Consider the following 23,582-nt stretch of genomic DNA (forward strand, 5'->3'; position numbering starts at 1 on the left):
TTTAAAGAAGGTTTACAAAGAGAACAAACTTATGTATACCAACAGGGAAGAGGGGGGTGGGATGAATTGGGAGATGAGGATTGACATATATACACTACTATGTATAGAATAAATAATGAATGAGAACCTACTGTATAGCACAGGGAACTCTCCTCAGTGCCCTGTGGTGACCTAAATGAGAAGGAAATCTAAAAAAGAGGGGATATATGTATACGTATAGCTAATTCACTTTGCTGTACAGCAGAAACTAACACAACATTGTAAAGCAACTATACTCTAATAAAAATTTAAAAATAAAATAAATTTTTAAAAATTAAGAAAAAAATAAAGAAGGTTTACAAGAACACAGTTTGAAAAAAAATAGGAATAATTTCTACTTGTCATAGACCTATAAGTCAAATATTGTTCAAACTCTAAAACATCTCTGCAGGGTTCACATATAATGATTTTCTGGTAGACTCCTGGAAAAAATCTGACATTTGGTCTGTAAGATGAGTCTCTATCTTGGATATAGTTGAGTGAGTAACTGCTACTATTTGGTTGGCAGCTGAGTTTGAGTTTCCGAAAAACACATAAGTTGATTGACATATTTATAAACTAGAGATTTTCGTTTGAGCAAAAATGGTTTTAAAAAACACAATAAGGCAAAATTTTGGCTTCACAGTTAGTCTTATCATTGTCAATGATTTAAAGAAAGAGAGAGAAAGCAAAATGTAAGAAGACTTACAGCTGAAGGATGTATGTGTTCTGCTATGACTATAGTTCTGTAGGTTGCATTTGCACATTGATATTAAATGTTTTAAGACTTAAAACAATGCTATTCATATAGTAGATATTTATGTGCCTTTGGAATATACTGAGCCCCTTTCCTATATTTGGTGAATTTCTTACATTATGAATCCCACTTCCTAAGATAAAGGCCATAAACTTGCTTTTCCAGGCTCCCTTGCAGCTAAGGTACAGGTATGTGACCTTGATTTGGCCAGTCACGCATTAACATATGAGGTCTCTGATTGGTAGAGTGTGGTGTGAAGAAGGCAGTGCAAGGGGGATTCAATTCTGATGGTGAGTTTGGTGGCAAGGAGACACTCAGTTTCAGAAATAGCAACAGCACATGGACTAGATTCCAGCACCTGATGTTGGAAAGACAAGGGACAGAGCCTGTGCCCAGAATGCAGGCCTGGTGTCTTCTGGTGCCAATCCATCCTGCTTCTAATTATATAGCCTTTAAGACTGATTCTTCAGGAGTCTGTGAACTGTCTGATCCCCTCTAACAAATTTCTTTCCTACTTAAATGCTCCAGAACGGTTTCTGTTGTTTACACATCACACCTTCAATTAGTACAGTACATAAAACAATGGTACAACTATTTCTACTACTAATACTTTATATTTGTACAGAAGTTTTGTAATTTTAAAATAACATCTTTTGAGCCTTGTCTTTCAAACGATCTCTTTCAATTCTCATATCAGCTTTAAAACTTGGGGTGTGGCAGTATCTGTAGTTTCATTTGACATGTAAGGAAACTGTGAAACAGCAAGGCTAAGTAACTTGTCTTGTCACAGAACTACTTGGTGGGGATAGGAGTAGAAACTAATGTTATTTTTGCTTTGATTCTTTTGGCTTCACCATTATTTAATTCCACAAAGAAATGAGCTTTTCCCCTAACCCTTGCTTAAGCTTCTTGACTTCTTATATGCTTAATAAAAAAGATTACACCAGAGAGACATTATGAAAGTAGAATTATTGGATATGTAAACATATCCGAGTGACTTGCATCCAGCATCTACTCATCTTTCTCCAAGGTGAATGTCCTCTGGGGGAGTTACTTTTTCCCTGCACCATTCCTGATCTGACTCTCCTCCTGGCTCCAAGGACGAGGGTAAGATTTATACCTGCATAGAGTGATTGGCTGAGGAAGGAACAGGCACATGATCCAATGAGATGCCATCTGGATAATTCTGCTTCCCCTTGGAGAGGCATGTTATTTTCTGCTGGTTTTAAACATGGAAGGATGCAGGCCCAACCTTCATAATGTATGGGTAAAGCCAACCCAGAAAAAAGAACTGAGAGATGGGTCCTGATGCCATTGTGTGAGTCTTTGAATCCAGTGGTGCCTGGAAGTTTCAGTTACATGAGCCCCTAAATTACCTTTCATGCTTAGACCAGTTGGATTGGATTTTTTGTCCCTTGTAACCAGAAGAGTTTTAACTGATACTCTGTGCCCTTCTAAGTTTCTTGGGCTTCACCAGTTATGCATAATCCAACAGAGCAGTACTACTGAATCTCATGCCAAGAGATAAGTCAACCAACTAAAAATCTAATTTGCTTTCACAACTTAATAACTTTTTTTACATGGAAGGACTCCAAATACTCTTTTCCCAAATCTAAGTAAAGGTTTAAGAGGAAAGCAATAGATCAGACATTAGGAAGGTATAACTTTCTGAATATTTCCTGTATTAATCCTGTCCCTACTTTATTAGTATTCAGTAATCACTTAGCCCCTTCCTGGCTCACCTTCCCTAAATTTAGAAATTGCATTATAATATCCACTAGTAGACTTAAAAGGACAGAAAATACTCTTAATGTTTTTTAAAATACTAATCAATTTATTAAATTTGCAAATTCAAAAACCTAGATCCCCCTTGAGATTTTAAGTTCAGTTCAAAAATTTATTTCACTTATATTTCTACAAAATTTTTGCAATCAATTTTAAGGTGTATTTAAGTAAATTTTGGTGCCATTTACAAAGTGTACGCCCTTATCTTGAAACAATTTAAACTGCATTCATAAACTTAATCATTTTCTGTCATTTTTAAGTACTTTAATATCTCACTTAAAACCTCCTTAGTATTTAACTAATGCTTATATAACTAATAAAGTTAAAAATATGGCAGATTTAATGTTCTAAGGGTTACCCAGAGTTAACCAAACTGTACAGTTAGAGGAAATAGTCCTAACAAGAGCTCTCGCTTCAGATTCCAGATGCAAACTCAGGGTCTCCATTTCCACCCTCACTTCAGACCAGCTGGCTGTAAATTTGAGGATTCCCATGGCTACCCTCAGATTTGAAAATTTGCTACAAGGAGTCACAGAAATCATTGAAAGCTATTGTACTCACAAAGAGTATACAGGGACAGGATAAAGGTTAAAATAAGCCAAAGGATGCACACATAAAGCAGAGTCTGGGGGGCATCCGCACACAGAGCTTCTGGTCATCCTCTCCCTGTGGAGTTTCGTACAGTGCCACCTCCTCCTGGCCGTGATGTATGACAATGTGCAGAGAGGACTGCCAACCAGGGAAGCTCACTTGAGCCGTTGATGTCCAGAGCTTTTACTGGGGCTCAGTCAATGCTACCTACTTTTGGTTGATCTTTTGTCTCCAGACCTTCCCAGATGTCAGGCTAATGCCTTTACCTTCTAGTTAGTCTGGAGGTCAAAATTGATATAGCATGGCTCAGAGCCCCCATGATAAATCACAGTGTTAGATGACTCCCTAGTGGTCAAAGGCCCCAACAAACAGAGTCCTACCAGGCAGGACATGCCAGGGGCCTAGAGCTTACCTTCTAGATGAAGGACAGACTCTTTGGGTAGGGTTAATTCTTCCTTATACAATACTGAAGTATTATTTCTCTATCTTTGATTATCCTAAATGTTTCTTAGCTGATTGTAAATCCTGTGTGTTTGGAAGATACATTCTGTGGAAGGTAATATCCCAGCAAACTGAGATTATGTTTCCCTTTAGCTTTTCACCTGGCATGAGTTCTGGAGTTGTACCCATCCTAGGCACTCCTCACTGTTCACTAAGACAGCTATGATTGTTGGCTTTGTCTTCTTAGAACATTCTAGACTTGGGCCAAATTTAGAGGTGGCTGGATTAGTTTTTAGATGAGTACCTTGAGATCCACAGATAAAAGATTTTCTATGAGTAAACAAACATTTCTGGACTCTTCAAGGTGGCATATAATGTTGATCTTACATTGGCAAGCTCCTTAAGAGAGAAACAGTAAATTTTCATCTTACTGCAGTAACTGTGAGCAAACTGTGAGTGTTCTTTCTAAAGCTTACTTAGCAGCCACAGTTTGGACATAAAGAGTATTAATAATGCTTTGAGGCAATTTTGCAACATAATAGGAAATCATCATTTTGGGATGCTCTGATTTTTGAAAAAGCTTAGAGATTTGTTTCTAAAAAGCGTGGTGACAACACGCAGCTGTCATTATGTGCTCGAAACAAAGGGAAATCACTCTATTTGTGTGGACTTGGGAAGCAGCACCTAAGCACACGGTAGGGCAAGTCCTGCCCAGAAGACTGCCTGACAAAACTCATGGTGTTTCTTGTCAATAGTACAGCAGGATGCCTCCAAGAGTGGGAAGTTCAGTTAGCAATCTCCATGAGTTGTGTCTTTGTGTTCAAGCCACAGATTATGTACTAAGCCTCTTAGACTCCAGAAACTAATTGTAGCATAGCTCATTATTTCGCAGATTGGCATATACCTCTCTTTTTCCCTAGAAAAATAGTTTCCAAAGATTAAATGTTGAGGTTTTAAAGCAGTTATCTTTTTATTATTTATTTTTTTAAATTCCTAGCTTCAAACCCCATTGTTAAAGAGGAGTTCAGTACCATTTTGACATGTAGAAGGCATTGCCACCATCATATCATAGCTAACATATAAGGACATCATATCTGAACTGAAGCAAACAAAATGGTGCAGCCAGGTACACACAATAATGTGGGATTTAAATGAAATAATAACTAAATATATACTGTTTTATATGCATAAAGCAAATCCATAGAATTACAAAAGAAGCCAATTATATGGTAATATAGACATAAAAAGCCCAGATTTGAAATATACATATAGTTTCTATTAAAACATCAAATAATAAGATCTACAGTGGGTCTAGTAGCTGCCTTAATTTCTAAGTAGCAATGAGCATTAAATGATATTTGCAACAATTATATAGTGATAAAGGCTCAACTAATGCTATTACTACTGTAGTAATAAATAAATAAAAATAAATAATAAAAAGATAACTGCTTTAAAACCTCAACATTTAATCTTTGGAAACTATTTTTCTAGGGAAAAAGAGAGGTATATGCCAATCTGCGAAATAATGAGTGTGTGTGTGTGTGTGTCTAGGAGGTGAATAATGTTGGCCAAAGACTGAATTCTAGGTAAATTGGTTTCAGAAATGCAAACTACCCTCTTTTAACAGGTGGCTATATAAATGGATTTTGAGAGATGTGTTAAACTTTGCAATTTCTCCCACTTTATCTCCCTTTGTTATTCTCAGTCTGTTTCCTCCAAACTGTTAAACAGTAAAGAAAAGGAAAAAAACCCAAGAGCCCTTGGGGGAGCTGAGGGAGATTATTTTTGCATTTTACTCACAGCCTTGGCAGGCAGAGAGTCAAAGGAATGAACTGGATGGTGGCAGCTTCAAATCAGAAAAGCTTTGAGAAAAGGATAGGAAAACAAACTCAATGCCTGGAATCTGCAGCAGACAAGGAAGGAAAATTTGGGAAATTGGTCCAGGAGGGTGAACAGAAAGAAGGCCTAAGTAAATTCCCTGACAACTTAGAATTCAGTCATTTCTTGAATTAAACACATTAATTTTATCCATTATAAAAATGCAGTATATATTTGTCAATGTGTGTTTTGTCTATTTGTCTGTGTGTCAGCAGTTGTTTGATCTTCTCAAAAAAACCTACTGTTTGTATTGTTACTCCCCTTTAGAGACAGGAAACTTGAGACACAAAGATGTTAAATGCTTGCCTAAGGTCACACATTTTGTAAGCAGAAGAGCCAGGCTTAGCATCTAAAACTTATTTCCTAATGCTTTCCCACATGGATAGTTGAAGGGATTGGACTGACCAAGTCTTGTTTTGGTGCACAAAGTATTTACATGGAGCTTCCAAAATGTCCTGAAATGCCTTTTTCAGTATGCTAATTTTTCACTGGCATACAAGTATCTTATGCTATAATGCCCTTAAAATCAGACACTTAATATATGAACTTTTCCTGAAGTTATCAGGTGTGTAGGTTTCTCCCATAGCTAATATTTCACCTGCTTCTTAACTCCAAATCTTTCCATCACAAAGTGAGAAGACTCCTCTAACTATCCTTGGGCTTCTCCAAATTACCTGTTCAGCCTCACTTAGAGCTGGATGTGTGAGCTAGCAGTGCATGAAGAAGTTCATTAGAGAAGGGAATTGGATTTGATTAATTGTTTCTTAACACTGATTGACCATGACAGTCCATTCTGCTAACATTTATATTGCGGTAAAGTTTAATTATGGATTATTTCACCATAAGGCAAAATAGAGTGACATAAAGCAGAGAGTGAAAATTTACAGTGCTATATAAATATCTATTTCTAATTTTCTGCCAATTACTTTCCTATTTTATTTACAACTTTAGGCACACACTTTTATAAGTACATACAATTGTGTTCCTAAAGTAAAAAAAATCAGAAAAATTGTTAAAGACAAAGAAATAGATTGTAAGAAATACAGGATTGGTATCCAACTTGACACCAAGATGACACCTTCCATATGTACACATTAACATTAATGGTCAAGTCAGTTAAAAAATAGATAACCCAATGTGCATCTGATGTGCCTGTTTCAGAATAATAATTATACTCTTGCATATCATTGTGGTGTGAGGATGGTAGAAAGCTTTTCTAACTCTAGGACACTAGCTTAATATATTCTGTCACCAGACCTGTTTTCTTTTTTCTTTTTTTTTCTTCCCAAATGCCTCTCTGTTCATTTACCTCTTAAAGTGATTAAAGGATTATAGGTACTGCTTTGGAATTAGTCAGGCTCATCCAAGATATTTCCTATTAGTCAGAGAGAAAAAAAATTATTTTGAAAAGAAGCTCAGAATAAAAAAGTGATTGGGTGGGGAAGGCAGATGGTGAGAGGGGTATTCAGGGGCAAAAATCCAAAATTTAATTGTGTGTCCAAGTTCATATTTGGTAATTGCTGTTCATATTGGCTTCTGACACATAAAATTTTGAATAGATGTGCCAATCAGACAAGCACCAAATGGGAAGCGTGTGCACGTTAATCTCAGATCCCCAAACAATTCTGTTTTACTGACCTACCTTGGATACTGGATAATACAGGGTATAAAATAATGAGGAAGAATATTAACTGAAATTCTCAAGTTTAAATCAAATCTTGTCCTTATTTGATCACCAAGACCCTCAGTAAAAATGATTTCCTGGTTGGTATCAGTAGAATAGGCATTTGAGGAGAGTCAGCAGGTTCAGTTCATCATTATAGTTAGCATCTGGGTTGATAGCTTCAGCAATAAAAATTCTCGTGTAATAGACAGAACAAGGAACTAACTACTCAGTCTTGTTCTAAACAGTAAGCGCAGGTCTTTCACTTTATTCTTTTGACGATGAATTTTTGTGCCAGCTTCTTTCTAACACTTCATAAGAAAACTTGGACAATGCACACTGAAATTTTAGAATTTTATTCAGCTTTGTTTTATTGTCCAACAAATACCAGTTTGCTCTAGAATAAATTAAATAAATAATTAAGATCAAAGTGAAGAAAAAAAATTGCCTGTAATCCTTTCTCGTGCTGTCATTACACCTAAGCTAACCACTGTAAATATTTGGGTCCGTATCCTCCCAGACATAGACATAGGTGTATAGTGTTTCCAAATATATACATATATTTCTGATGCAAGATATTCAATATCTGCATTGAAGAAACAGAGAAGTTGCATCTTTTAGATCTTTACTTGAATAAAATTTCTGATTTCCTTCTCCTTCTTTCCTAATCACTCAAAATTTAAGCTTGCGTCAAACAAATGTACAATTAAGCTACTGATTATTAGCTAACTAACTGCTAGTTAAACATTCTTTTTTGGAGAGTCAGACATGTTTCAACTTCCTCTTAACTTTCCTGAGTTTAAATTAGTACATTTAAATATATTCCTTGAAGGTTTGTAACACGTCAAGGAATAATTTAGGGGCTGGGAGCAATAACAAAGTGTAAGAATTTGTCTGTCTTTTTAAAGTGATTCCAGTGTGCTCAGGGATACAAAACAAACATTGGGGATAGACTGGAGAGCAGTTGATGCAATAGGGAAGAGAGAAGGAATAAACACCGGGAATTAAAGACGCTTCTGAGAAGGCTTCAGGGGCTGGAAGGAGGCTGCTGGCTGTGAGAGATTTAAACCTTAGGGTGGAAGGGAAAACTCTTCCAGGCAGAGGAAGCAGCACGCGCCAAATCATGGAACTGATAATGATCTCGGCATGACAGGCCTTTATACAGTGGGAAAAGGCGGTAATGAAATTTGATGTGGGAGGTAACAAAACAAAGTAATCATTATTAGTGTACATTATTTTGACCTGAACCCATCTGAATGATATGATTTGGATTTACTGGAAACCTTATCAAATAGCACCTTTATCATCTCTTTAGTGCTCTTTGCAAATACTCAGGTGCCTGTTCATGTCCCACAGATCTTTCAAATCAAATACGTCCCACACTGCACTCGTCATATTCCCTCTAGTGAATGCCCCAAATTATCGCCACAGAGTCTGTTAATAAAGCAAAACTTACCTCATACTTGTTGCAGCAAGAAAAAAACATGAATCTGACAAGGTCTTAGCTGTGTTTCAGAAGGGGAATATTTACAGAATTGTGGCTTCTAGGCTTACATTGTGTAAGGTGGTGTCCCCCCACCCCCAGACAAAACTAATCGGAGCGGCACAAAATCTCCTGAAGTAAGTCTTGATAAGCAAACTTTTGTTTGGTAAGTGGGCTGTTTGCTCAGGTGAACAGCCTCTTATCTTTAATAAATTTATCTGTAGGAATTTCCTAAAACAATTGGTGGAGTTATTTTTTTGCTTTACAGCCTTATCTTTCTCTGGAAAAGTTTTCCTGGAACAAAGAACTATATCATGTTGACATAGGTGGTCTGCAGACTTGTCTAAGTCATGTGGGCACAGATGGTCTCAGTTCTCACCTCCCTAAACCAGGCCCCTCTAAGATGTTTCCTGCCTGAGTCACTGGTAACACCCACCACCCTCCTGCTCTCCTAGGGAAAGAGCTTGACTTTGTTTTCACTTCCTCATCCTCCAATGCAGGCTGTCACTCTCAGCTGCCATACTTCCCAAATGTTCCCCAAATGCTCTTCCAGCATCTCTCCTGTTTCCACTCTTTGTTTCACATAAAGGTGAAAATTTCATTTCTGAGATAAATAACTGAATATGTAATTTCTCTCCTAAATGATTTACAATAGCTTCACATTGCATATGTATATGAAACCATCATGCATCGTGTGTATAGGCTAAATATATACAATTTTTATTAGTCAATTATGCCTCAATAAAACTGGACAAAAAGTTTCCCAACACTAAACAATAACACCTGAACTTAATAGCACTGACTTCGAGACCCTCCGTGAGCTGGTCTCAACCTCTTAATTCACTTCATACTATATTTTTGTGTGTGTGGATAGTTTCCTTAACACAGCATAGAATTTTCAGGCTTTTGTTCTATCTGATACAGTCTTCTCCCCTTTCTCCACTCAAAGGCCCTTTATTCAGTGTTATTTGTCTCTGTTTACTTCCTATTTCTCTCTGCCTTCCTGCTAGTCTCCTCAATTACCAATTGATTTGATTAGTGTCCCGGGGTTATGTCCTTGCCTCACCACAGTTTGTACTTTGTCTTCTTTTCAAATGCTCTTAGCTATTTTAATGAATCTGCTTCCTCATATTTGATGGCTCTCCAATCCACATCAATTTTCCTTATTTCTCCTCTCAGCTCCAGATGCAAATTCACCTGTGCTACACATAGCCCCTTGGGATCCCTACAGGTATCTCAGATTCAACATGCTCAAAAGCAAAAGCATTCCTCCTCCTGTAATCCCTATCATGGTATCATCACCCAGAGAGCAAACCTAGGTGCTGTCTCCCTCACCCCTCATGTCCCATCACTCACCTTGCCTTGCCAATTTTACTTCCTTTGAATTTCTCAGATCTTTCCCATCATCCCCATCCCTCTTCAGTTGCTCCAGTTCATGCCTCACCATCTCTTGCCTGAGTTTTGGTGACCACCTCCTCACTGCTTTTGTGACACCTTGCCATTTTCAAATAAACCTTCCATTGAGCCACCTGTGTTTCTAAAATGCAAAGTTGCTGTCCCTTAAAATCTTTCAGTGGCTTCTAAAAGCCTACAGAGTACAGCTCAGCCCCCCTTAACATGCAATATAAAACCTTCTATAGGGCTTCCCTGGTGGCGCAGTGGTTGGAAGTCTGCCTGCCGATGCAGGGGACACGGGTTTGTGCCCCAGTCCGAGAGGATCCCACGTGCCACGGAGCGGCTGGGCCCATGAGCCATGGCCGCTGAGCCTACATGTCCGGAGCCTGTGCTCCGCAACGGGAGAGGCCACAGCAGTGAGAGGCCTGCGTACCGCAAAAAAAAAAAAAAAAAAAACACAAAAAAACCTTCTATAAAACCTGGTCCCTCTGAATCTATCCTACATCATGTGCCTTGTGTTTCACATTTCAGCAATTATGATTTTTTATTTTTTTGCCTTTGAGGTTGTGTTTATGATGTTTCCTTTGCCCTGAGTTTATATATTCCCAAGTCTCCTGAATAACTCTGTTATTCTTTAAGATTCCATTAAGCATCGTTCTAAGGGAGACTTCTCTTAGGATAAGATAACTTCCTCTTTGTATTCTCATAGCAGGTACACTCTACTGAACACATTGTAATGACATTATTTGCTATAGGCTGCCCCTGGTGGATCCTTCAGGACTCAGACAATGTCTTGATTTTGTCTATTTCAGTTAATCCTCACAAACATACAACAAAATAGTATGGTATTTTAATTATTATCAACACCTGACATGTGAGAATTTGAAGTTCATGGAAGTTTAGTGACTTTCCTAAGCTAGCAAGTGACAAAGCCTGAACTTGAGCCCAGATATGCTTGAATTTTAACTATTAAGCTATAGTGAGATGATGTTATAATGCGATCAGTGTCTGCACATGGCATATACTCAATACATTTATTTATTATTATTAACAAAATACATATTATTTATTTGTATTTCTAGTATATAACTTACTATAGGTGTTCAAAAAATGTTTGTTTCCTTGAAATAAAAGATGATTCTTATCCTCTGAGTTGAATGAAAAATTTCTTACACTGTGCTCTAAAAGCACTCTGTCTTTAATCTGAACAGGATTAATTTGAGTTTCATGACAAATTGAATTGTTTAAATGTTTGTTCCTCATATGACCATAAGCTTAGGGTCACAGTGTGTACGTATTTTAGATTATTTGTCCACATACCTTCCAAGTGCTCTATGCACATGGAGGTGTTTAAAAAATCTTAGTAGAATTAGAGTGTCAAAGTATAGTTTATATAGAGAGAGATGTACAGATCTTAAGCGTACAATGAATGATGACAAATGCAGACACCTACCGCATCAAGATATAGAACATTTTCATCAACCCAAAGAGTTTTTAAATTTTCCTTTCCAGTCAATTAATGGGCCATCCAACATGGAATAGTCTTTTTTCCCCTTGGTTGCTTTAAGGATTTTCTCTTTATTTATTTCTCTTAAGTTATTCATTGTCAGCCATTTGATTATGATGGGTCTTGGTGTGATTTTCGTTATGTTTAATCTGCTTTTGGTTTGTGAGTTTCTTGGGTCTGTGTTTATATCTCAAATCAAATTTTGAAAATTCTTGGCCATTGTTCCTTCACATATTTTTGTGCCCCACCCTGTCTCTCGACTTTTTCTGAGACTCCAATCACATATTTGTTAGACTGTTTGATAATGTCTCAGAGATCACTGAGGCTTTGTTCATTTTGTGTTTTTTTGTGTTGTTTCTATCGCCTGATCTTGAAATTCAGTATTTTTTTTCTTGTGTTGACTCTAATCTTCTGTTAAGCCCATGCAGTGAATTTTTCATTTCATTCTATTTTAGCTGTAGAATTTTATTTGGCTCTTTTGTATGGTTTCCATTTATTTATTGACAGTCTCTATCTTTTTCCTCCATATACTCATGTTTTATTTTCAACCTTTGAACACGAATATAGTTATAACACTGTTTTTCAGGGTCCTTGTCTGTTAACAACTTTGAATCACCTTTGTACTTTCTGGTTTTATTTTAATTTACTGATTTTTCTCCTGATTATGGGTCATGTTGTTCTGCTTCTTTGCATGTCTACAAAGTTTTTATTGGATCCTAGATATTGTGAATGCTGTGTTTGTGAAGGTCTAGATGTTCTTCCTTTCCTTGAAGTGTGTTGAGTTTTATGTCATACTTAACATCTTTGAAGATCAGCTTGATCCTACTGAGGCCTTATCACACTCTGCTATAACAAGTTTAAAGTAAGTTTTGCTGAACTAGCCCTACTCTTCAGCAGTTGTCTTTCTGGAGTCTCTTCTGAATACCCTGGGTGTTTAAAAAAGATTCTTCATTCTGGTTGGTCCGAACTCAAGTGCCTCTCAGCCCTATGCCCGTTCTGCTGGTTATTCTGGTTAGAGCTCCAGGTAGTTGTTCATTCCCTAATAGCACTTTTTTGCCTCGTTTCATGTAATCTCACCCTAGACCTGTGCAACTTAGTATTCAGCTGAAAATCTAAGGGGGATAAGGTTGATTTCTGGAGCTCTTTCTCTGTATGGCTCTCTCTTTGCCCCTCACTTCCAGATGTCTTCACCTCTCTCACCTCTGATCTCTGTCTAGTAATGTCAGTGGGAACCACTCTGCCCCATTTCTGCTTTGTCCTCTTCTGTTCTAAAAGGGCCTTCGTGAAGCAATCTGGGTCGATTGTGGGGTTCCTCTTGTTTCCTTTTTCTCATGGATCAAAATCCTGTAATGCCTGTTGGTTAGCATATGAAAAAAATTTATATATTTTAGCCAGTTCTCTAATTATTACAGCAGGAGATATAATCCAGGATCACTTAACTCCAGCATGGCTGAAATTGGGAGTCCTGTTAAAATTAGATCAAGTTATAAAAAGTAGCTGCTAATGTTATAAATGTATGGGCTAAATAGATATTTGTGGCAGGTTAGGGAATCAAAGTATTACATATTAAAGCATGTTTTAAGGATATATTGATCACTTCTTCATACCTATTAAAGGGACTTTTACAGTAGTTATTTTTTCTATACTTTCACTAAATAAACACTTCAACTTCTATAATGTCTTTTTTTTGCTTGTGTAAGTGAGTTATTATTTAACAACAAAGCTGTTGAAGAATATTGCTCATTGGTGAATGGGTGGCTTTCTGCAGGTTTTACTGTGGTAAAGCTATTCCTCATTAATCATGAAAAAAATAGCTTGTGCGTGAAAAGCTACCAAAGAGAGTAGGTTTGGGGGATATTGATGGACAAGATGCATCTTGCTAAACTCATCCAGCCCACTGAGCTGTGATGAGCGTCTCCCTTTATCTGGATGAGTGAGCACACGGTGTGTCTCATTTAAAAAACAAAACAGTTCTCAGAAATTTATAGTAGCATGAAGCCATAGTTTAATAATGTCTTTTTGACAATAAGCATGTCTGTAAGGAAGGGCTTGAGTTGACTAAGGAAGAACCTTTGGGTTCGATTTCAAAATGTGGGTGCTGCAATAACATTGGCCCCACTCAGCAGGGTATTTTCAACTTTTCTGCCTCTCATGAAGAACTGTACAGAAGGCAGCCATGAGACCCAGAGAAAATGAATGACCTGAAATATCTACTCTAGACTCTGACCCTGATCAAGTATATTTTATGATTGAGGTAAAAAAACTTTTTTGAGTCTGGGGAAAAATAGAGTAGTAAAAGTTTTGGAAATATAATGTAGAGAGTAGGTTTTATGGCATGAAGTTACTTGGATATTAGAAGGCTTCAAGGAATAAAGTGTTGGTCTTACTCAATGGACTTTGGAGGGTGAATGGTAGACATCATGAAAAGGCAGACATGTGCTTTCAAAGCCCTCTGCATAGCAGAACACTGACGTGGGATATTGGAATTCATACCACGGGTAAACGTCTTTACTTTCAAATGTGCCTATGACCCCTTTCAAGTCCCCATTTTAACAGACTTTTGAGGAGACAGTTTATTCTGAACCAGGTGAACCAAAGTGGAAGAATAGGTGAAATCTTCTGCTGTATCCAGTGGGGTGCTAGTAAACCAGCTCTCTGGGCCGGGGGAAGGAAGCCCTTATTTGTGGTGCTTGTTGATTTCTGGGGCGCAAATATTACCACCACAACCAAGTTCAAATTCCCAGATTTTAACAGTTGGCATAGGCCCAGGGGCAGCTCCAGCACACCAGTGGGTATGTGATATGATACAGTGCAGGAGAGGGGTTGTAACGATCTTAGTTTAGAATTCTGGGCCTGTTTTTTGTGAAGTGTGACTTTGGGAGAATAACCTTTCTGTCTGTACCCAATAATCTGTGATTTATTAATACTACAAAGGGTTGCTGTGAAAATTGAATGAGGTAATGATTGAGGTTTTACCACAATTCCTGAAACACAATAAGCATTCAATAATTGGTAGCTGTTATTGACTATATGTAGTTTTGAGATATTCCAATGCAGTTACAGAAGAGTAACTGCTTTTTTAATCTGAGGATTGAGAAAATAAAAAAACTACTATGAATTCTGTAATTTTTTTGAAAAATGTTTTTATTTTAATTATAGCAGGCTTCTCTACATTTGAAACATTATTTCTATGATCACTTATTTATTGTTACTACAGAAGATGCTGGGATGCATATGGGTTTTTAGATATGTTATAATAAATTAATAGCTTCCCAAGGGTCAAAGATTCGTAAGTTTGGAACCACTATACTGATAATTTTGCAGTGGAAGGTTGAGTGATGGAGACCAGTTGTCACCTACAGAGGTGAGTAAACAAATGAGTTGATGCAGGTCTCTGGAGTCACTCCTGCTTTCACAAATGCAGCTTTCCAATCCAAACAACTAAACGCTTTTGTGGACTTGATAATGGAATTTCAAGTAAGACCCAATTTTATGTAAATTGGGTGGACCTGAATTTATTTTTCTAGGGTTGTATTATGTTTTCATGAGGAATAGTGCTTTTATTTCTGTTTTTCAGAACCCTATTCTTTTGAGGAGAATATCAATATATTTTGACCTATAAAGAAAACACTGATGAAAGTGGCTCATGTAGTAATTTTCTTAGGGTAGAAATGTCTTTTTGTCAGAACGCTTCTAGAGATTTTGAGTTTTGAGATTCACTCAATTATTATTATTAGATATCTTGTTCATATAAGATTCAATCCAAAGAATTCTCTGAATTTTTAACTCTTTGTTAATGTTTTGTTCCTTTAATAATGAAAATTTTATAAAAATATTTCAAAAGGTAGCATGAGAATATTTCTAATGCTCTTTTTCTGGGTCAAAATAACAAGATCACCTTTTTATTTTAATGCTATTGTGCCGAGGCTATCAAAATACATGTACTACACTGCTATTCATATTTAACAAATGGCTCTGATTATATTTGAATTCAGGCCTATCAGCGGTAATAAGACTGCAGCTACAATAATTCAAAATAATATAGACAGCATCCACAGACTTCTCTAGCCTTCTACTTTTGTGTAATTATAAAGCCTCCCAATTACACTGTTGGAAAATCACTGAAACATGCAAATGGGTAAGCAGTTGTCAAGCAGTCATGTGAAATGGCAAGAATCATAATGTTGGCAGTTCTGTAATCACGAAGCATGCAAAAGCCGACAGGACAAGTACTTTCTTTCCACCAGTTGACTAAATGTATATTATTGCTGCATGCTTTAAGAAACACAGGTGAAAACACACCATTCTCTGAGCTGGACTTTTAAGCATTTTCCGACTCATCACGACTTGCAGAAAGAAAGAATGCTGTTTAATATTGAATTAGTTATTCTATAATCAGCTGTATTGAATGCATTATAAAGAGACATTTCTTTTTCAGCTAGGGAGCAAACAACAGCCAAAATATCCTACTAAAAATGGCTTTTTGGGCTTCCCTGGTGGTGCAGTGGTTGAGAGTGTGCCTGCCAATGCAGGGGGCACGGGTTCGTGCCCCGGTCCGGGAAGATCCCGCATGCCACGGAGCGGCTGGGCCCGTGAGCCATGGCCGCTGAGCCTGCGCGTCCGGAGCCTGTGCTCCGAAACGGGAGAGGCCACAGCAGTGAGAGGCCCACGTACTGAAAAAAAAAAAAGGCCTTTTTAGAGTCAGTCTAACTTTCTCCATTGATTGAACATTATCCAAGGAGCCACCAGGGCTGTTGCCCTGTATGGAAAGCTCTGATTGCTTGGTGAGCCAGGTGCAGGACCTGGAAGGCTCCATAGCTGGCTCATTTATCAGTGAGTCTCATGTATAATGGGGCAAAAAGTCAAGAAAGATCACTGAGGGCTAGAGATGATTCTGATTTCTGTCCAGTTGCCCAAGGTCTCAGTTTATCTGCCTCTAAATTACTTTTTTTTTTTTTTTGAAAAGACCTGCGTTCGTTTCCTAGGGCTGCAATAAGAAAGTACTACAAACTGGGTGGCTTAAAACAACATAAGTTTATTTTTTCACAGTTCCAAGAGGCCAGAAGTCAAAGTATTGGCAAGGCTACGCTCCCTCTGAAGTCTCTAGGGGAGGATGCTTCCTTGCCTCTTCCAGCTTTGGGTAGCCCCAGGAGACTTCGGCTTATAGCAACATAACTCTAATTTCTGCCTCTGTCTTCACATGGTCATTTTCCCTATATGTTTCTGTCTTCACATAGTATTCTCCTGTTGTGTGTGTGTGTGTGTGTCTGTGTGTGTCCAATTTTCCCTTTTCTAAGGACACCAGTCGTATTGGATTAGGGACCACTCTAATGATCTCATCTTAAATTTGATTATATCTGCAAAGATTATATTTTCAAATCAATTCACATTCACAGGTACCAGGGTTTAGACTTTAACATTTCTTTTTAGGGGGCAATTCAATTCACAGGACCCAAGGAGACAGATTACTTCTTCTGGTGCTACCCAAGAGGGTTAAGTCAATTAGAGCAATAGGCTGTGTGTGCTCTAAGAAGTTTGAGACAAAAAATAAATTAATGGAGTGTCATTCATTCATTCATTTAGCATTATAGCATATTATGAATGTACTCTGTGCCAGACATGCACTGGACTTGCCTATATACAGTGATTAACAAAACAATGTGGTATTTGCCCTCATGGAACTTGGAGTTTTGTAGGGGATTATACAAGTATTCAATTAATCATAGGTGAGTTAAATCTAGTGAAGGAAGAGTTTGGGGTGCTAACAGAGCATATACTGAGAGGAATTGATGTAGTATGGGGAATCAGAGAAGGTCTTTGAAAAGCAAGATAATTATGGCAATGGTAACAACAATAATAAAAATAATGATGTTAGCATCATTTAAGCATTTAGTGTATTCCAGGCACTATTGTAACTGTTTTACTTGTATTAACTCTCCTTATCTTCATAGCTACCTCACTTTACAGATAATAAAAGTGAAGAAAAGAGGTTAGGTCAATTGCTGAAGGTTGTACAAGAAGTAAGATTTCTGCTGAAACCTAATTAAGAATAAGAGAGGTAAGGAGGTGTGGACAGAGAGCTACACATGGAAGCAACAGCATGTGCAAAGGCTCCAAGGGCACATAGTCTTCTCTCTGGCCAGAGGGAGGTCAGCAAGGGAGAAGGTAGTGCAAGAAGGGAGAGGAAGGCAGTTAAGGGTCAGATCCTGATGGGTCTTACAGGCCAGATTAAGACATCTGTCTTTATCCTAAAAGTAATGCGAAGCTATTGATGGGTTTATATAGGACAATGTCTTAAAGAAATTTGTATTTTAAAAGAAAAGTGATTAGTTGCAATATGAAGAAAGGATTGGAGGGAGACAAGTTCTCCAGAAATAAGAAGCTTCAGGAGGAAGATAATGGTGACTTGGACTAAACTTGCGACAAGGAAGGTGGACAGATATGAACACATTTGCAATCATTAAGAGGTAGGATTAAAAGGACAGGGCTAGGGCTTCCCTGGTGGCGCAGTGGTTGAGAGTCCGCCTGCCGATGCAGGGGACACAGGTTCGTGCCCCAGTCCGGGAAGATCGCACATGCCGCGGAGCGGATGGGCCCGTGAGACATGGCCACTGAGCCTGCGCGTCCGGAGCCTGTGCTCCGCAACGGGAGAGACCACAACAGTGAGAGGCCCGCATACCGCAAAAAAAAAAAAAAAAGAACAGGACAGGGCTAATACGTAGTATACTGTCATGATCAACTGGGTGGTTGGTGGTGCCATTTACTGCCATAAATGAGTATTGAGTGAAGAACAGGTTGTGGAGGGAAAACTGTGGCTTTGGTTTGGACACATTACATTTGAGCACCTCTGTGGCATCCAAAAGGCTATACCAAGTTGGCAATGGGAAATACAGTTCTGTAAGTTCGTAGAGCCATCAGGGTAGAACTATACTTTCTTCATTATAGTGATAGCATTTGAAACTGTGGCAATGAGTGAGTTGGACTGGGTGGAGAGAAAAGTGTATGAGGAGAATAAGGGCTTCAGACTGGGTTCCAAGGATCTCCTGTATTTAAAGAGCAAGTAAGAAAGGAAAGCAAAATTGGAAGAGTGGCTGAGAGGTAGGAGGAGGTAAATTAGAAGATGTGACATCATGTGACAGACGCCAAGGGAAGAGAGGATTTCAAGGCAGTAAACATGTCTAATACTGCTGAGTAAGATGACAATTGAAAACTGTTAATTAGCCTTAGTAGCATAAAAGTCATCGAAGATCTTATCAAAAATCATCTTAGTGATGTGGAGAGGGTAATGCATGTATTGGAATGAGTGGACTGGTGGAATAAGGAAGCTGAAAAGTAAGAATTTTGTACCTTCTTACAGAACTTTGGCTTTGGGAGAAGGTAGGGCAGTGGCTGAAGGTAAGTTGGGATCTTGGTGTGTATGCATGTGTGTGTCTGTGTGTGTGCATGCACACACACTTTTTTTTTTTTTTGCGGTACGTGGGCCTCTCACTGTTGTGGCCTCTCCCGGTGCGGAGCTCCGGACGCGCAGGCTCAGCGGCTATGGTTCACGGGCCCAGCCACTCCGCAGCATGTGGGATCCTCCCAGACCAGGGCACGAACCCGTGTCCCCTGCATCGGCAGGCAGACTCTCAACCACTGCGCCACCAGGGAAGCCGCACACACACATTTGAAACAGGGAGTTCTAGTTTAGATCAAACATAAATACTCATAGTAAGGATTCAGTGAAGAGAGAGAGAGTTATTTAGGACACAGGATAAAGAGGGAAATCAGTAGCCCAAGATTCTAGGAAGTTTGAAAGTGGTGGGTTTCGTAACAGGCAGGGAGAAGCAGAAGGGTCCAGGAGCAGACTTGGTACCAGGAAGTTGAGGGAGTTTATATTGCATGGCTTCCGATTGTTTTGAGGGTTAAGAGGTGAGGTAACCTGCTCCAGTGAGAGGAAGAGGGGTGTGGTAGTTGAGGAGACTGAAATAGTCATTGCTGAGAGTGGGAAGGCTGTTGCAGAAATCCAAGTGATAAAGCTTGTTGGTTCAGAGATCTTGGTCATTCTGTTCTCCAGATGTGTTTCAAATATCTGGGATGGGGCTTGTGCATAGTCAACACTTAGCACATTTGCTGAAAGACAATTTTATGAATTTGAGGTTGCAAGGTGACTGTTGCCTAAAGGCCAAAGCACAGGAGCAGAGTTCCCTCTTTGTTTGTTTATATTTGACCTTGAGTCCCTTTACACAAGTTGAAAACAGTTCTTAGCAGACTTAAAAGGGACTTTCGGCTTTAAGAATTTGAAATGATTTGAAGAAATGTAGCTTCTTCAGTGTTACAGTTTATATCTGTAAGAAAAGCTTACACACATTTTCAGCCTAGTTTGGTTCATTTTATCTAAGTTCTTGCTCTCTTTCAATTTCTTCTTTCCTTTAAGGCATCTTTGCGAAGGACACATCCACACTTAGGAAGCTTTTGTCAAAGGATTACCACTTCTTTTTAAGCAATGTGTCCACGTTAGAAAGAGATTCGTCATAAAACGGGTGGCAATTATTCCATGTTTAGAATTAGTATTGCCTTTGGAAGAGGTAATGGCATGTTATTCCATGCTTTCCCTATGTCAGTTCAGTCTTTACTATGTACCAAATGGCTTGAGTCAGTTTTGACAGCTTTTGCCACTTCCAATGGAAACTTGATAAGCCATTTGACAATATCAATTTTTATCAGTGCTAAGTTAAGCAACTCAACTTTCAATTCTGAAGTAAATATTCTTGTATCACCACACATTCTGGTGGTATTATTTAGGCTTCTCTTTCAATGCTTATCTTTTATTTGGGAATTGAGATTAGCATAATCTTTTAGTAATTTTCATTCTTGATAATGATTTAATAACTTTGGATTCACAGAGAGAAAACTTCCTTAAATTATCCCAGGAGCATATATAGGAATACATCTGATATCTTGATTAATTCCTGCATTCTTCCTATTCCTTTGTCCAGCTTGATTTTGTCCCTTCTTTCTAATAGTAATTGAGAACCATTCTTTGACAATATGTTTATAAATGATAGCACTTTATTTTCCAGATTGCAGTATTAGAAAATAATTTTTAAAGTATTTCATATTTTAAAAGATGATGTTAGTTCATTCCACAGAACTAGGAAATTCTCAAAAAGATGTAACATACCATCAATGATAAAATACTCTGAGTATGACAGTCAAATCTATTTAATGATGAGAATCATGTTAGTAGCCTCATAATAGCTTTTATTTGGTAGTTTAGAAAAATGCTATTCATCATCTGAAATCATCAGCTTTTAGAAATTTTTTTCAATGCAGTTTGTTTTCTGCAAGGAAGAACTTGTACATGAAATGCATTCCACAATAGAGCTTAATTCCCTGCCCCCCCCGAATGGCTTGGTTATGAGTGACTCATTATGGGCTAAGTGACAATTAATTCATTTTCATCATTCATCTATTCATTTCAACTTTGGTTAGGCAAATTAACCACCTGAGGTACACGTGTTTGAATGCATGTCTTAGGTCTGCATATAAAGTAACTACAGGAAAAAAAAACCCCAAAAAACCTGTTTCTGCATCCTCAGGGACAAACACAGTGCACTGCAAGTGTTAAATGCTTGATAAACAGTTACTGAAAAAATTAAGATTTGCTAAAATTCTCACTATTAATCATTTTAGGTGAAGTGCATATCTCTACTGTATAGTTTTTACATTTACTTTTATGCTATCAAAAGATCCACTGGCATCACAACAACTATTGCTGAGATATTCTTCCATTAAGTGTCTATTGTGTATTTAGAGTAGGCATAATATTCAAGTATTTCACCTAACTGTAAGAAATGTGGAACCTATAGCTACAGAGAAAACAGTTTTAAAATTCCAGTGACATTAGAGCCTAAGACCTTCTTTGATCTGTCCTCAAATTGCTGTGTCTCCGAATGGGCAGAACAGAGCAGAGGCCTTGAATTACCTTTATAAAAGATCATCAAAATAGTTATTGTAGATACTCCATAGATACAGGATGGGCCCCATCCAAAATTTGGCTTGATGTCAAGACTGATGATGCCACACACACACATGCAAAGTATATGAAAAACATATTACTAAGCTCCCAGGCAGGTCTGAAATGACTCAGAGAGCAGGGAAAAGAGTCCTGGAGTCTTTATGGCAGTTAGGAGGTGGGGTCAGGATGAGGGTTCCTGCGTGGTTTGAATCGTCCCACTGGTGCCAAAGGAATGAATATGTGGGCTTTCTTAGCTTGCCCAGATTGGGGGCAGAAGGGATGAGGGATGGAGTGAAACTTAAAAGATGTCTGTAATCAAGCATCAAAAGTAGAGTCAGGGGCTTCCCTGGTGGCGCAGTGGTTGAGAGTCCGCCTGCCGATGCAGGGGACACGGGTTCGTGCCCCGGTCCGGGAAGATCCCACATGCCGCAGAGCAGCTGGGCCCGTGAGCATGGCCGCTGAGCCTGCGCGTCCAGAGCCTGTGCTCCGCAACGGGAGAGGCCACAACAGTGAGAGGCCCGCGTATGGCAAAAAAAAAAAAAAAAAAGTAGAGTCAGGTTCTTTAATACAGAAGCCTTCATGGGAAAAATCAGAATTTTGAGGGGAAAAGTGTAAATTTTCATCTTTGTATTGTTATTTATCTATCTATCTATCTATCTATGTATCTATTTATTTATCTATTTATGGCTGTGTTGGATCTTCGTTGCTGCACTCAGGCTTTCTCCAGTTGCGGCAAGCAGGGGCTACTCTTTGTTGCAGTGCGAGGGCGTCTCATCGTGGTGGCTTTTCTTGTTGCGGAGCACAGGCTCTAGGCACACGGACTTCAGTAGTTGTGGTTCGTGGGCTCTAGAGCGCAGGCTGAGTAATTGTGGCTCATGGACTTAGTTGCTTAGTGGGATCTTCCCAGACCAAGGCTCGAACCCGTGTCCCCCTACATTGGCAGGTGGATTCTTAACCACTGCACCACCAGGGAAGTCCCTTTGTATTGTTTTAAATGATCTGTTTCATGGAGGGTGGAGAATCATTTCCTTTTGCGTCTTCAAGGCCTCAAACGTTGTGTTTGGCTCTGGACCACCACTTACCTTTCTTGTTTTCTACTATTTTCTTTCTTGGAACCAACTGCTGGCCACATGGAATCATGGGCCAGCTCTCTAACCCTGCATCTTTGCTCATGCTCTTCTCTTCTCTCGGAAGCCTTTCCCACCTCATTTGAAGGTGTGGGTCTTATCCATTCTTCAAGCCCAGTTTAAAGGCTTGAACCTTTTTCTGGTTCTGCCTCTTGGAAGAAATCAGAGCTTCTTCTGCAGTCTCGAAGCATATTTTGTTTGCTCTGACCGCAGTTGCCGTTTTCCAGCTGGTCCCTGAAAGTGCCTGACAACCGGAATCTAAGAGACTGATTGATGTTTGTATCTTCCGCACTGTCTTTCTCAAAGGATGTCAGTCCTAAGAGGGCAGGAATTTTGTTTCGCTCACTGTTTGTAACACTTGGAACAGTGCCTGGCACAGAATCGATGCTTACTCTATACTATTTTGTAAATAAATAATAGACAAGTATTTATCAAATAAATAAAAACTAGATTCATAAAGGCTCTCTGACTCAAACTTCTATTAGATTCTTAAATTGCTTCTTTATGCATTGCTTAAATAAAAGGAAAACGCATATTTTATTGAGCGTTTAGCATTTCAACTGGTTGAGTTGGCAGTGGAACTAATTTAAAGGGAAAAATCAGTATTGAACCGGACATCCACAACTGGGCATCTCTGATACGATTCTGTGACAGAGAATCTAGCATTTTCAGAAACTGAGACAGACTTTGATTGAAACAGATTGTTAAATAATCTGTGATCACTGTGAAGGTACTTGGCAAACATAGACATTTTGCTTTTGCCCTGTTCTCAGAGATGTATGTTCTTTTTGTCACAGCTGTAGGCAAAATTAGTATATGCTGGCTTCATCAGGCTGTGCAGAAACTTTCCTTGCCTGTATTTGTAGGTACAGCTTTTATTGGAGGCCAACCTAAGACAGGTTAAAAGACAAGAAGTGAGCTCAATTACTGATCTTGT

General features: G+C 38.6%; 1 pseudogene across 1 annotated transcript in view; it reads right to left on the reverse strand.

Annotated features, from left to right (window-relative positions):
• Nucleotides 1–22,691, reverse strand: part of LOC308617979 (14-3-3 protein eta-like) — a 29,928-nt pseudogene extending 7,237 nt beyond the window's left edge. Inside the window, exon 1 of the transcript in view lies at nucleotides 22,601–22,691. The product of the transcript in view is annotated as a 14-3-3 protein eta-like (transcript). The remainder of the gene's footprint in view (nucleotides 1–22,600) is intronic.
• Between the last annotated feature and the right edge of the window lie 891 nt (nucleotides 22,692–23,582).

Source organism: Mesoplodon bidens (assembly GCF_964165515.1).
Source record: "Mesoplodon bidens genome assembly, chromosome: 5".
Classification (NCBI taxonomy): domain Eukaryota; kingdom Metazoa; phylum Chordata; class Mammalia; order Artiodactyla; family Ziphiidae; genus Mesoplodon; species Mesoplodon bidens.